This window comes from Pinus tabuliformis, chromosome 5_2 (assembly GCF_031772625.1).
Source record: "Pinus tabuliformis cultivar Carrire ecotype Pingquan chromosome 5_2, CPIR1, whole genome shotgun sequence".
In the NCBI taxonomy this organism is placed as follows: Eukaryota; Viridiplantae; Streptophyta; class Pinopsida; order Pinales; family Pinaceae; genus Pinus; species Pinus tabuliformis.
Genome location: NC_142306.1, coordinates 656,163,810 through 656,177,577, shown reverse-complemented (window position 1 = coordinate 656,177,577; position 13,768 = coordinate 656,163,810). Strand labels below are relative to the sequence as shown.

The 13,768-nt window shown below is 38.7% G+C and overlaps 1 pseudogene; it reads left to right on the top strand.

Annotated features, from left to right (window-relative positions):
• The first annotated feature begins 482 nt into the window (after positions 1–482).
• LOC149160770 (abscisic acid receptor PYL12 pseudogene) lies at positions 483–1,259 on the top strand (annotated as a pseudogene).
• Positions 1,260–13,768: the final 12,509 nt, after the last annotated feature.

Sequence of the window (13,768 nt, the reverse complement as noted above, 5' to 3'; positions counted from 1 at the left end):
CTGAAACAAATCTATATCTCCTTGACCATGAAATTCATAAACGGTAATATACTTCATCACAGATCCATATGAATTATATGCCTCAAATTCTATGAATTACATGTTTTACTTTATTGGCTCAAACACTCGAACTACACACCTAATACACTTAATCTCCTATGAAGCCCACCTGGACGACCAAGGCTCGTTGGTCGCTGATTGTCGGTGGGGATTCCACATGGAATGTGACACCCGATGGGATTCACAATCCCTCCATGCGCATGACTCTCCTTGATTTGTCCACAAGGGAGGTAGCCGTCCGTTTCTCACTTTTTCCCCACTTATTCACGTGAAGAACAACATAGTGGCGCTCGATTTGCGAACTTCTTCTATTTTGAATAGCTATCACTACCGTGAAATCATTAAAATTTCTAACCGCCCACAATCGACATATATATAGGCATTCAGCGTTGCCTGGTACCCAGAAAGTCCGATTGCCTGTATTTGCATTGAACTGATCTCATATCTGCGAGTGGAAAACACTAGTTTTGAGCATCGAAGCCTCGAATTCGAGAATGTCTCCTTCCCACCAGCTGTGGCCATTTTCAGATATCTCAAATATTACTGATGAAACGGGCTCGATACGGTACACACGGCCGGCCAATCTGGTGTCCGAGATGCTGCAATGCCTGGTGATGGAGAAGGAATATGAGTACCTGAGGAACGTGGTGGAACGATATCACAAACATTCCGTTAGCGACGGCCACTTCTCTTCCGTGGTCGTGCGGTGGATTCGAGCAACAGTTGAGGACGTCTGGTCCGTGGTGCGGCGCTTCGACAAACCACAGACGTACAAGCATTTCATCCGTAGCTGCTCCATGCAGGGTGATGGCACCGTGGGGAGTACAAGAGAGCTTCGCGTGGTCTCCGGACTTCCAGCGAAGAGCAGCACTGAACGGCTCGAGATTCTGGACGACGATCACCAGGTTCTGAGCTTCAGAGTCGTTGGAGGAGAGCACCGCCTGAAAAACTATCAGTCCTTCACCACAGTTCATGAGGCCCGCAACGTGGACAGGAAGAACGAGACCCTGGTGATTGAGTCGTACGTGGTGGACGTGCCGGAGGGGAATAGCCCCAGTGATACGTGCCTCTTCGTGGATACCATTGTTAAATGCAATCTTCAGTCGTTGGCTCACATCTGTGAGCGTTTGCCCACACGTTGCGAACCGAAGCATAAGGGATTGATGGAAGGACAGAAGTACACGCTGCCTCGCTGTTGAGCTCTGGAGACCAGACGGGGTCTTAATTATGTGCGTTAATTACCACAGCCCATCTAAGAATGAAGATGCGGAGAATGAATTGTATAACCCAATTAATCCATCGTTTTGACGGTCGCAGATGCTGGTTGTGTATTAGTAATTCTGTTTGAAAAAATTCAGAGGTGAGGAGTTCGATATTCTTGAGAAATTTAGTATCTGAAGGGCAAGATTTTGATAAGAAGAAAAATGCTTAGTTTTGGGTTTTGTATAGGGTTTCCATCCAACCATGATCTTTGCAATAGCGCGGCTTCTGAAGCTTCAATCGTACAAGTCACAGAGGAGCTTCTAGACAGAAATGTACATCCCGCCTACTTCGAAAACTATATTTTAGCTGTTCTGTGGCAGGGAAGTAATGACGGAAAGTTCTTTAGTTAAAAGAGCAGACCTTATGGGCACCTAGCATGATCAAATTGTGAAAATAATAGATGATAAGTTTTCTTTTTAAATTGTGTAATTATATTTAAGAGACTTTGTTTAAACCTTTTCAAAGCAATCTTGGGGTTTGAGAGTGTACCTTAAATTTAAGCGAAGTTAATCTCTAGTTGAACAGTTCAATTGTGTATTTGCATCTGGGTTTTTCTGTCAATCTCTAGTTCTTGTTGAACAGTTCAATTGTGTATTTGCATCTGGGTTTTTCTGTCAATCTCTAGTTCAATAGTTCAATTGTGTATTTGCATCTGGGTTTTTCTGTCAATCTCTAGTTCAATAGTTCAATTGTGTATTTTCATGAGGGTTGTTGAATTGTGTATTTGCATCTGGGATTTTCTGTCAATCTCTAGTTCAATAGTTCAATTGTGTATTTGCACGAGGGGTCTTCTGTAGAGGCGAAAAGAGAAGCAAAGCTATTTTCTTGTGTACTCTTTCCCAACTATACAATAAAGTAGGAGGGTTCGAAGCATACATTAAAATTTTATACTTCTATATTCATATTAGTTTTTTAATTTCGTAATAAATCAAAATTTTATTCATATTAGTTTTTTAATTTCGTAATAAATCAAAATTTTAAAATCACAAATTTTAAATAATCGAGTAAGATATATTTAAGATATTTTTCACTAAATTATATTATTAATAAAATGGACATCCTTCCTATATATTTAGCTTATTCTAAGAGTGACTATCTTAAAAGGCATCATGAAGATTATAACTGAAACTATAACAAATTTGGATCATGAAGTAATGAAGTAGAATGCTACAAGTAAAATAATTTTGGACAGGTAACAAAGGATTGCAAGTTGCTCATGTAACAACCCTTAGCCTCCTCATTAATTAGACTAAATAAATTGATTAAAATAAACATTAAATGATGTTGTTACCAGTATTTAAAAAAATGGTTGATTTAATTCCATATTGATTTTGAATTTTTTTATTTCTTTAAACTTCAAGAATAAATATTTTAAAAGAAACATTAAAATAAATGTGTAGAATAAACATTCAATGAAAATGTTAATATTTAGAAAATAATAAAAAATAATTAGGGATAAATATTTTAAAATAAACATTAAAATAAATTTGTAGAATAAACATTCAATGAAAATGTTAATATTTAAAAAATAATAAAAAATAATTAGGGGTAGCACGAGGAAGTGATTCTCTACAATTGAGAAGGAATAATAGCGGATAAATAAGCTTGGGTCTAGGTAAAATGATATAATCAAGCTGAGGTTTAAGGTTTATGGCTTGTATATAGGGCTCCTCTTAGCCCAGAAAAATGAAGGTAACAACATTACAATTTTGGGAGACTCTTTTTGTTATTAGAAACTTAAGAAACATCTCCCTTGTTAAAGACAGTCATCTAAACCAGCCCTCCAACCTGCTCAAAGTATCCTCCTCACCTTTGGTAGTTTGTGAATTGGAATATTATTAGAAACATCAACTTAGAGGCTGACTCGATGACAAACATAGCTTTCCACTTAAATAAAAGAGAATGGGAAGTTAATGGGGTCCCTAGTTTTTTCCCCATGCCCTAACTACCCCCATTCTTAGTCTCTTTATGTATCCCCCTCCTAACCCCATCCATCCATGGCATTTATGGTATATATCCCTGGATCCCAAGGCATCTAAATATACCCCTCCTGTATGGTTGGCTAGTATCATTGTGAGGTCATCCCATCCCTCGCACCACTCGCCTACATGATGAAGCATTATCTCTCTCTCCTAGTGTGCAACCCTCATTCGCCCTCCCACATGACACTACCTAGGTCGGATCCTCAGTTAAGCATGGGAGTCTTCTTGTCTAATTATTGGTTCAAGGATCATTGTAGGAATTTGAAGTTGTTCACCATGCGAGTCCTCGAGTCCTCTCATCTTTCATGTTGCATTTACTCCTCTCAACTTAGATCAAACAGTGCAACCGCTCCAATTCCTGGCTGCAAGTAATTGAAGCTCTCTCACCTTTTAGGAAATGATGGCGCCACATTGGGATCCTTGAGGTTCTAGTTCGTCTCTGCTCTATCACACGATGTATCTACATGGAAACTGCTACAAATTTCATTTGGGTTGTCTATGATTTCCCATTCTGCTTACCATCTACAATTCTGGTTGGATTGAGTTTCATCCTCTTGGTGAGAAGAACCCAAGAGAGTCTCAAAGGTGTGAGTTTGTCACCTTCCTTTTGATTGTGTCTCCCTGCTTAGGTGCTCTAGATCGCCCCAGCGAGCTCTATGGGTTTCAATACATGATAAGCCACAGCATGAGCTGCATTCCCTCTACTCCACCTTATGTGCTTTCTCTGCATTACAATGGTGTTCTGAGAGGATGATTACAGGAACCTAGGGTAGCCAATGTGCACGTTCAGGCAGGGTGGTGGAAAATGATGTGAGTAATCTCAGAATGGGTCGAGAACAACATATCTTGGTCCCCCTAACTCTTGCGATATGTGTCTAACGTGCTGAGGAGATCACAAAGATTAAATCAGAGCTCTTCGACCTTAATGTTTTATTGCACCATCAAATTATGGTGGCCTGTGAAAACTGTGATGTAATAGAGGCCAAACACAAGAAAATTGTGAGGCTTGAGGATGAGGTCGAAACGCTGCGTAGCATAATCAAGGATCTCCATCTCCAGATGCCCAAGTCAAGCACCCACCTAGAAGAACAAAGCACCCCTTCAAAAGTCTAGAACTCGGGCATTGATTTAAACTTCCCTGTTGATCTAAATGCTTAATCTTCAAATGTAATCACTGGTTTTTTTGTGTTTTCGTCTTGTCTCAATTTTGTCGGGTATACTCTTGTACAATAAATAAGAGTATTGTATCTGAATCTTTTTGTAGTGATCAAGGACAACTGGGCATGGATTATCTATCTACAAATAATGAAATTGAAGCCCATAGATGTATATGAATTATAAATATCCAGTGTATTTTACCACGACCATGTAGAATTAATACAAAGAATAGTTATTGTTATTAAAAAAATATATTTAAAAAATAATTTGTTTGATTTAATTCAATATAGGATTTTGGATTTTTTTATTTTGTTTGAATTTGCAACATCAATTATGGGAAGTAAAGAATCATTATTAATAATAAGAAAAATTGAAATGATCACTAAGTAATAAACAAAGTAAAGAGCTAATTTTTCCCGCATTAATATTATATTGGTAAAGATTTCTATAAACATTTATACATAGGATTGTAGTTACCACCAATAATTTATAATAAAACAAAAATATATATGTGGTGGAAAATTTTACAATCATCATCCATTTAGTAAATATACTATTTAAGCTTTTATCTAACTCACATGTAATAAATTTTATCATGATAATCTCGATGGGATGATAGACTAAATGTAGTCATAAATGATAGAGAGTGAAATCTTGCTTCTTGTGTTATGTTTGCTTCTTGATTTATGATTTTCTTTTTGTTAGTAGTTGGTTATAGGTGCAAGTTTTGGAGTTTTGTTGCCTTACATTTTTTTGGGTGAGTAGTTTTGGAGGTTTCTTGCTTTTCAATAGCTTTAAAGATTTGAAAATATTCATCTCTCGCATTTTATTTATTATTTTAGTGTATTCTATTTTTCGAGTCGAATAGAATGAAGTCATTAGTAATTTGAATTTAGCATGGATTAAAATAGAGTTGAAGAGTTTTTATTGTCTACACCAATGTTATCGCTAATTATCATTGTGATATTGAATGGTTTTCTCTTCGCAAGACTAGGGATACAAAGAAGTGTCTGAAGTGATTAAATTTTGAAGCACACTCACACTAAGGATGTATAGGCATGTCATTATCAATGTATTACATTGTAAATCCCATAAAAATATATGAATTTTAATGAATATTAATAATAATAAGTATTTAATTAGAAAGAAAAACTATATTTAGTTTTCTATAATTAAGTTTGGCAGGACTATATCTTCATCATGTCCAATATATCACCCTAATCCGGATGGGGAATTGAATCGATGACTTCACATTAAGGAGTGCCTTAACAAAGCACCCAATCACTATCTATCCAAGACCTAATGGACTTTAAAAATTATCCATACCATACCTCTCACGCTCCTATCTTGACAGTGGTCTTTCAACCGCACATAGGCAGGTCTGGCACTGCTACCCAATTTCTTTTCACCAATATTCTCAAGTATGGACTACGCCTAACATTCAATACTTAGAATATTTTTCAACTTTTACTAAGCATCCATCATTATTTTTACACAGCAGAAACATATATCATCATCATCATTAAAAGTATGCACAACAGATTAATACTTCTTTCAAAGGGAGGTGCAACTCTCTAGTTCGAGTATGCCCAAATAAATATAACAATACAAATTTTACAAGTATTTACAATATTCATCCTTTGTAAGGCAACCCCAAAATTCACCTTCACAAATGCCAAATTCACCAACTCGGCCTTCTTTTAGCCTTGCCTCGGCTTGACTTGTGCTCAAGTAGGAGTGCTCTCGCCTTCGGGTCGCTTACCTGACTTGTCGTTGGGCAGGGTGCCCAAATTGTCACCTACGCACACATGTTTGCCTTCGCGCGCACTATCGTGTTGTGTCACACCACCCGTGGGCAAGAGCGCCCCCACACTTCACTCGTTCATTATTCAACTCGCCTTCGGCTCGTCCGTTCACCTCGCCCTGAAGTGTCTACTCACAACTCTACCCAGCTTGTTGTTCACAACTCCGCCCACTCGTCATTCACAAACTCCACCCGCTCGGTTCAAAAACTCTGCTCGCTCGTCATTCACAACCTCCTCCTACCTCCATTCAGACTTCCGGAGGGGTGCACCCATGTGATACGGCATCTCGCCTTGTGGTTAGAGCTCGCGACCCTTCACTCAACTTGCCACCTGCGGCTCGTCCACCCAACCTTCGACCTTCGCTCGGTTTTCCTGCGGTTTTGCGGCTTTGGTGTTTCGAACCTCTGTGCGCCTACACCTTTGCCCAATCTTATGTGCTAGTCCTCCTCGCTGCCAATTCGTCTTGGTTATGCTTGGATGTGACTTGCTTGGTTTCTCCTCTATGCGTTCACCCCATATATATATGTTTCTCCCATGGATAATGGTGGTTCGGCCTACCCAGGTCGTCCATGTAATTCGATCGTTAGACCACCAAGTTAAGTTGACTTGTCCCAACCATACGTCGACTCGACCAACCCACTCAGTTTTTTGACCCTCCACTAAACTTGTTGGACTTCTCCTCACTTAGCCAAATTTCATCGTTTGGTTTTTCGACCCCCGTGTTTGCTCGTCGCAACTCGTGTCTTGGGCGCGTTTAATCGACCACCCAACTCGTCCCATCATCACAACTCGTTGCACGTTCGCGCGGGCACATTTAACCGAACGCCCAACTCGTCGCACATGCCGACTCATCGCCTTTAACGGAAAGTCATGTCATGACCCGTCGTACATCATAAATGGCAACTCGTGGGCTTGCCATACTCCCCACTCTAAACAGTTTTCGTCCTTGGCAACATCATCTCAGCAACCACCATCGCCAAGACTATAATTCCACACAAATATTTGTATGGGTATCGAGATGTGCCCACCTTTGACCTGCCTCATGCCATAGATATGCCAAACCCTGCAAGAAAATCATGTGTTGGTACCCCTCATGTTGGTGACTAGTTGGGTAGCTAATCCAACCATACATCGCTTCCATAAGAACGCATGCCTCTACATCATCATGACTCATCTCTACACTTGCTGGCAATCATGTCCATCTCACCCCAGATGTCTACTCAAAATGTTGGAGACTCACTTCCATGAGCAGATAACAATGAGCCTCATCACCGTGTTAGTCTAAGAAGAGTGGAAGGAAGTGGAGGCCAAAGGCTCTCCCTCTTCCTCGCGTATCAGCTCAATCCACCTATTAGGATCTTCCACCTCTAATCTTTGCAAGTATGCTTCCCGACTCTCCGACTGATCGTCTAGTCTAGCATCCTCGTCCTTCTTCATTGCCGCTAGTCTGCTTCATAGATCCAAGATACTATCAGACAATGCTCTAATCACTTGTGATCACTCCATAAGTTTTTCCTCTGTATAAGACAACCTCTTATAGACTTCCTCATTTTGCTTGACCTCCTCCACATTCATCGCTGTCAACTTACATTCGGCTGTCGTAGCCCCTATGGTTGGTATACTAATGGGTGCTTCCTCATGCTCGTCATAAATGTACAACTTCTTCATGTGTGGAACTATCATAACTTCAAATTGCTTCATAAATTCCATGCCTAGCACAGCTTCATAGTCATCTATCCGCACCATTGTGAAATCGACCTTCCTTGTCCATTCACCTAGTGTCACATTGACCTTCTCAGCTACATCAATCACAGAATTAGGTGGAGAATTCACCGCTTTCAATTGTGCCTGAACTGGTATAAATTCCAGCCCAATCTTCCTCGCAATATCTTGACTCATGAAGTTATGAGTTGCACCACTATCCACCATAGTGAGAACAATTCTTTTCCCAATCTTCATCTCCACATATCGGAACTGGTTCCTTTTGGGATCTCTTCATGAGATCGCTTCTGTAGCCACTGCAGCTCCCCAAATCTACATAACTCCAACAAAAGTTTCTTCTTTCTTCTTCTTCGCATTGGATTGTGCAATTGCTTCCACTTTTGATCTTGAAGGACAATTCTTCACCAGATGTGGTTCCTCACATATCGAACACTTCAAGGGCTTATTCGTCTTCATCTTGTCATACGATTACGGAGGCTCTTCTTTCGTATACTTCTCTTTCAACTTATGAGTCTTCTTCTTTTGTTCTATAATTAATAATAATAATAATGTAAATCAAAGTAATTTTTTTTTTAAATCTCAGCAATGTAAGATGTATCATGTTGTAAATGATTCGATGCCTGATTTGATTCCTATTGATGTTTACTAGCTATATATAGTTATACTAGTTTTACTAAATTTCATGTATTTTCAATATGTTTAATTTTTCAACTTGTTTTGTTTTAAAACTCTCTCATTCATCTGATTCCTATCGATGTTTACTAGCTATATATGGTTATACTAGTTTTACTAAATTTCATATATTTTCAATATGTTTAATTTTTCAACTTGTTTTGTTTTAAAACTCTCTCATTCATTTGATTCCTATCGATGTTTACTAGCTATATATGGTTATACTAGCTTTACTATATTTCATGTATTTTCAATATGTTTAATTTTTCAACTTGTTTTGTTTTAAAACTCTCTCATTCATCATAGATGAGTAAGAGAATTAACCTCATAAAATGTAAATTAGATAGTTTGTGCCAGACTTAATTCTTATTAAATCTTAGGTTCAAACTCATAAAACAAAGACTGAGAAAAAAATAATTTTATTGGAAAAAATAAAATTTCCCAACAGTATTTTAATATTAAAAAAAAAAAAAACTTGTCATTCATTAAAATATCAAAATATCACAATAAATGCATAGATTTCTAAAACAAACTAGAATAAAATTGAGAGAGAAAAGCAAACTAGAATCGTCAAAATTTTGAAAGAAAAACCATAATGAATACATAAATTTTCAAAGACAAACTAAAATTAAGATCGAAGAGAAAAGGCTATAGTTAAATCTCATAGCTACATTTTGCTATGCTTAATGAATGCTTATGCATGATACTTAGTAGAATAAGGAAAAACCATAAATAGGGCTCAAAATAGTATGGACAAATAAAATGCGTTCTCTTCGAGGTCTCAAACAAGTATGGACAAATAAAATGCGTAAGTATTTTTTTTTCCTTTCCCGGTTCTTTTTTGATCTTTGTACTTCTTTGTCTCTCTTTCAGTCAAACACTCAAAATATAACGTATACCCAATGTCTCGGAGAAGCAAGGAGCCCTCTTTCACCGTATCGACTTGAAATGTGACCTCGTCTAAGCGATGGGATTCCTCATCTTTCCGTCCGCATCCCTATCATTGTTTTGTCCATAAGGGAGGAAGCGATGCGCATCCCTATCATTGTTTTGTCCACAATCGAGGAAGCCATCCGGCTCCTGGCTATATTTCGGCTTATTCACGTGAATAACAGTGTGGAGTCCCAAACTGCGAACTTATTTTTCTGGCGGAGCATCTTTCCATGCAGTTATTATAAACTTATATCCGCCCACCGATCGACTCATCTTTTCAGCACCGCCCGGTCACATAAACTCCAATTGCGTGCATATGCATTGTATTGAAGATCTGATGTCAGCCAGCCAACGACAGTGCTTCTGAGCATCCATGCCCCGAATTGGGGCACGTATCAACTTTACCGGCTGTGGTCGTTCGCGGACTTCTCCAAATTCAGGGATCAAAAGAGCATGATACGTTCAACTCTGTCGTCTAATTCGGCATCCTGGGTGCTAAAATGTCGGGTAAAGGAGAATGAAATATGAGTGTCCGAGGAAGGTGCTGCCACGATATGACAATCATTCCATTTGCTACGGCCGGTGCTGTCCAATGGTCGTCCAGAGGTTTTTTTTATGGTTTATGTTTTTGAAAGGGATAAGCAAAAGGTTTTTATAAGAGATTCGAGTTTATTATTCCTGCCAGGGCCGGATATAACGCATTCAGAAAATGCGTTGAATATAAATTCTTTTAATTTAACAAAAAAAAATTAAAACCCTCGGTGTAATGTTAACTTTATAATTGAAAAAATAATTTATTTATTGGATTATTTTAATTTTTTTGGTGTAGTCTTTAGTGAGATTTTTTGGAAGTTTTTCGGGTGGGTTTTTCGGGTCAAATTTCTTTAAAATCCGACAGCAATTTATTGAAATCCTAAGGTTGATAGGTAATTTCTACACAATCAAAGCTTCCCAGGGGTTTTTCAGGGTGTTGAATCCAAATATGCAATTAAAAAACCATTTTAAATAATACAAATCAAGATTTAACCTCAATTTTTTTTTTTTGGATTCCGTCACTAGAATCTCCAAAAAAATCGCACTAAAAACAACTACATTTTTTTTAATTGTGATTGGTTGGCTTCGATCTATTTATTAATATTAAAATTTTAAGGTATAAAATGAAATTCCTCAACTATATTGATATCAAATCAATTTTAAATTATAAAAAATAATATTTCCAAACCATATATATCAATAGTAAATTATATCCGTAGTTATATAAAAACTAGAAGAAATAAATATTTAATTTATTAAAAATAGTTTATATATATATTTTTTAAATTATAAAATTCAATATTAAATAAATTATTTTGATTTTAAAATTTAATTTACAAAAAACAAACTTTATATTATATATTATAAATATATGTATTCCAATATAAATCTATCCTAAAATAAGTTAAATTTCACAAGATATTTTATTAAAATATATAGTAATTTTTATTATAAGATGTATGCTTAATTATATTTGAACAATAGTATTTAAATAATAATTCATTATAATATATTATTATTTTTTTAAAATAGTAATTGGAAAATATAATAAACAATCAGTGGCACTCTTTAGAGTATCAAATCCAATAATGACTAGGTTGTTCCTGAGTCAAAGTCTGAGTAGATACAGCTTTTGGCTCAGCGACTAAAGCCTAGTCGGGTTTAACTCATTCTTGGGATCAAGATATTCCCCAACGTCTTGTTTTCCAAGAATTCGGGTATGCAGTCTTTGAAGGTTCATTACCATTGGAGGTGTGGCAACTGTATTACTTAGGTGCTTAGTCAGGTTTTGTCTTGGATCAATATATTCCAGCTATATTGTTTCCAACCTAACATCCCTCAGCCCTCCAACCTTTATCTTTTTCTAAGATGAAGAATTCAGCACCTCCACATTGGACAACACATAAAAAAGTCATAGACGGCTCTGATTCAACAACCCAAGAAGTTGTACAACAACCCAAGAGGTTGTAGAACAACCCAAGTGATGGTTACCAATCAGGTGAAGGTCGAAGGCTCATGTGTTGTCCGATGTGGAGGTGTTGAATTCTTCATCTTATAAAAAGATAAAGGTTGGAGGGCTGAGGGATGTTTGGTTGGAAGGTGGGGTGATGGAACCAAACATCCCTCAGCCTCCAATAACCTTTTATCTTTTCTAGAGATGTAGATTTCAGTACAAGTCATAGACGACTCTGATTCAACAACCCAAGAGGTTGTAGAACAGGATGAAGCCATGAATGCTCCAGGGATAGCCGCCCTAAGGGAAATGACACTAGCTAACCCAAACGGAAGACAAGGATCACATCGATAAGAGAAAAAGCAAATACGGCTTATGTCGAATATCTAGAACTCACACCAGACTTTCATACCAGTGAATCGAAGATGTGCAACCCAAGTGATGGTTACCAATCAGGTGAAGGCCGAAGGTTCATGCGTTGTCCGATGTGGAGGTGCTGAATTCTTCATCTTAGAAAAAGATAAAGGTTGGAGGGCTGAGGGAGGTTAGGTTGGAAGGTGGGGTGATCTGTAAACCTCCATCACCCCACCTTCCAACCTAACATTCCTCAGCCCTACAACCTTTATCTTTTTCTAAGATGAAGAATTCAGCACCTCCACATCGAACAACACATGAGCCTTCGGCCTTCACCTGATTGGTAACCATCACTTGGGTTGTTCTACAACCTCTTGGGTTGTTGTACAACCTCTTGGGTTGTTGAATCGGAGTCGTCTATGACTTTCTTAATCCATACCAAGAAAGTGGCACCCTTTAGAGTAAAAAATATCAGGTGTCAAAGTCGGAGTCAAGATCAGGCCAAAGGCTCAGGTGTTGTCAGGCCGAAGGCTCAAGGGCATATAGCTCAGCCCATCTTCCAACCTAACATCCCTCAGCCCTCCAACCTTTATCTTTTTCTAAGATGAAGAATTCAGCACCTCCACATCGGACAACACATGAGCCTTCGGCCTTCACCTGATTGGTAACCATCACTTGGGTTGTTCTACAACCTCTTGGGTTGTTGTACAACCTCTTTGGTTGTTGAATCAAAGTAGACGAATATGATTCAACAACCCAAGAGGTTTTACAACAACCCAAGAGGTTGTAGAACAACCCAATTGATGGTTACCAATCAGGTGAAGGCCGAAGGCTCATGCGTTGTCCGATGTGGAGGTCTTGAAGTCTTCATCTTAGAAAAAGATAAAGGTTGGAGGGTTGAGGGATGTTAGGTTGGAAGGCTGAGGGATGTTTGGTTGGAGGCAGGGTCTTGAAATGAGCCTTCGGCCAGCCCCATCACCCCAAGTGATGGTTACCAATTAGGTGAAGGCCGAAGGCTCATGTGTTATCCGATGTGGAGGTGCTAAATTCTTCATCTTAGAAAAGGATAAAGGTTGGAGGGCTGAGGGATGTTAGGTTGGAAGGTGGGGTGATGGGGCTGGCCGAAGGCTCATTTCAAGACCCTGCCTTGCCGAGTGAGGGAGGTTTGCAGATGAGCCAAACCTCATTTGAAAGCAAGGCGGCGTCTTGAAATGAGCCTTTGGCCAGCCCCATCACCCCACCTTCCAACCTAACATCCCTCAGCCTTCCAACCTTTATCTTTTTCTAAGATGAAGAATTCAGCACCTCCACATCGGACAACACATGAAATAAGTCATAGATGACTCTGATTCAACAACCCAAGTGATGGTTACCAATTAGGTGAAGGCCGAAGGCTCATGTGTTTTCCGATGTGGAGGTGCTGAATTCTTCATCTTGGAAAAAGATAAAGGTTGGAGGGCTGAGGGATGTTAGGTTGGAAGGTGGTGGAGGGAATCCATACCAAGAAAGTGGCACCCTTTAGAGTAAAAAATATCAGGTGTTAAAGTCGGAGTCAAGATCAGGCCGAAGGCTTAGGTTTTGTCAGGGCGAAGGCTCGGGTGTTGGTCGAAGGCTCAGGGGTATATAGCTCAGCAGTAGAGCCAATAAGTAGGGTTAGAGGGTTCGAGTCCCCCTATGTCCATCTAATTCCTGGAAATTTCACCACCAAACACCTGAGCCCCATTCTTGGGATCAAGATATTTCCCACTGTCTTGTTTTCCTGGAATTCGGGTATGTAGTCTTCGAAGGTTCATTACCATTGGAGGTGTGGCAACTGTATTACTTAGGTGCCT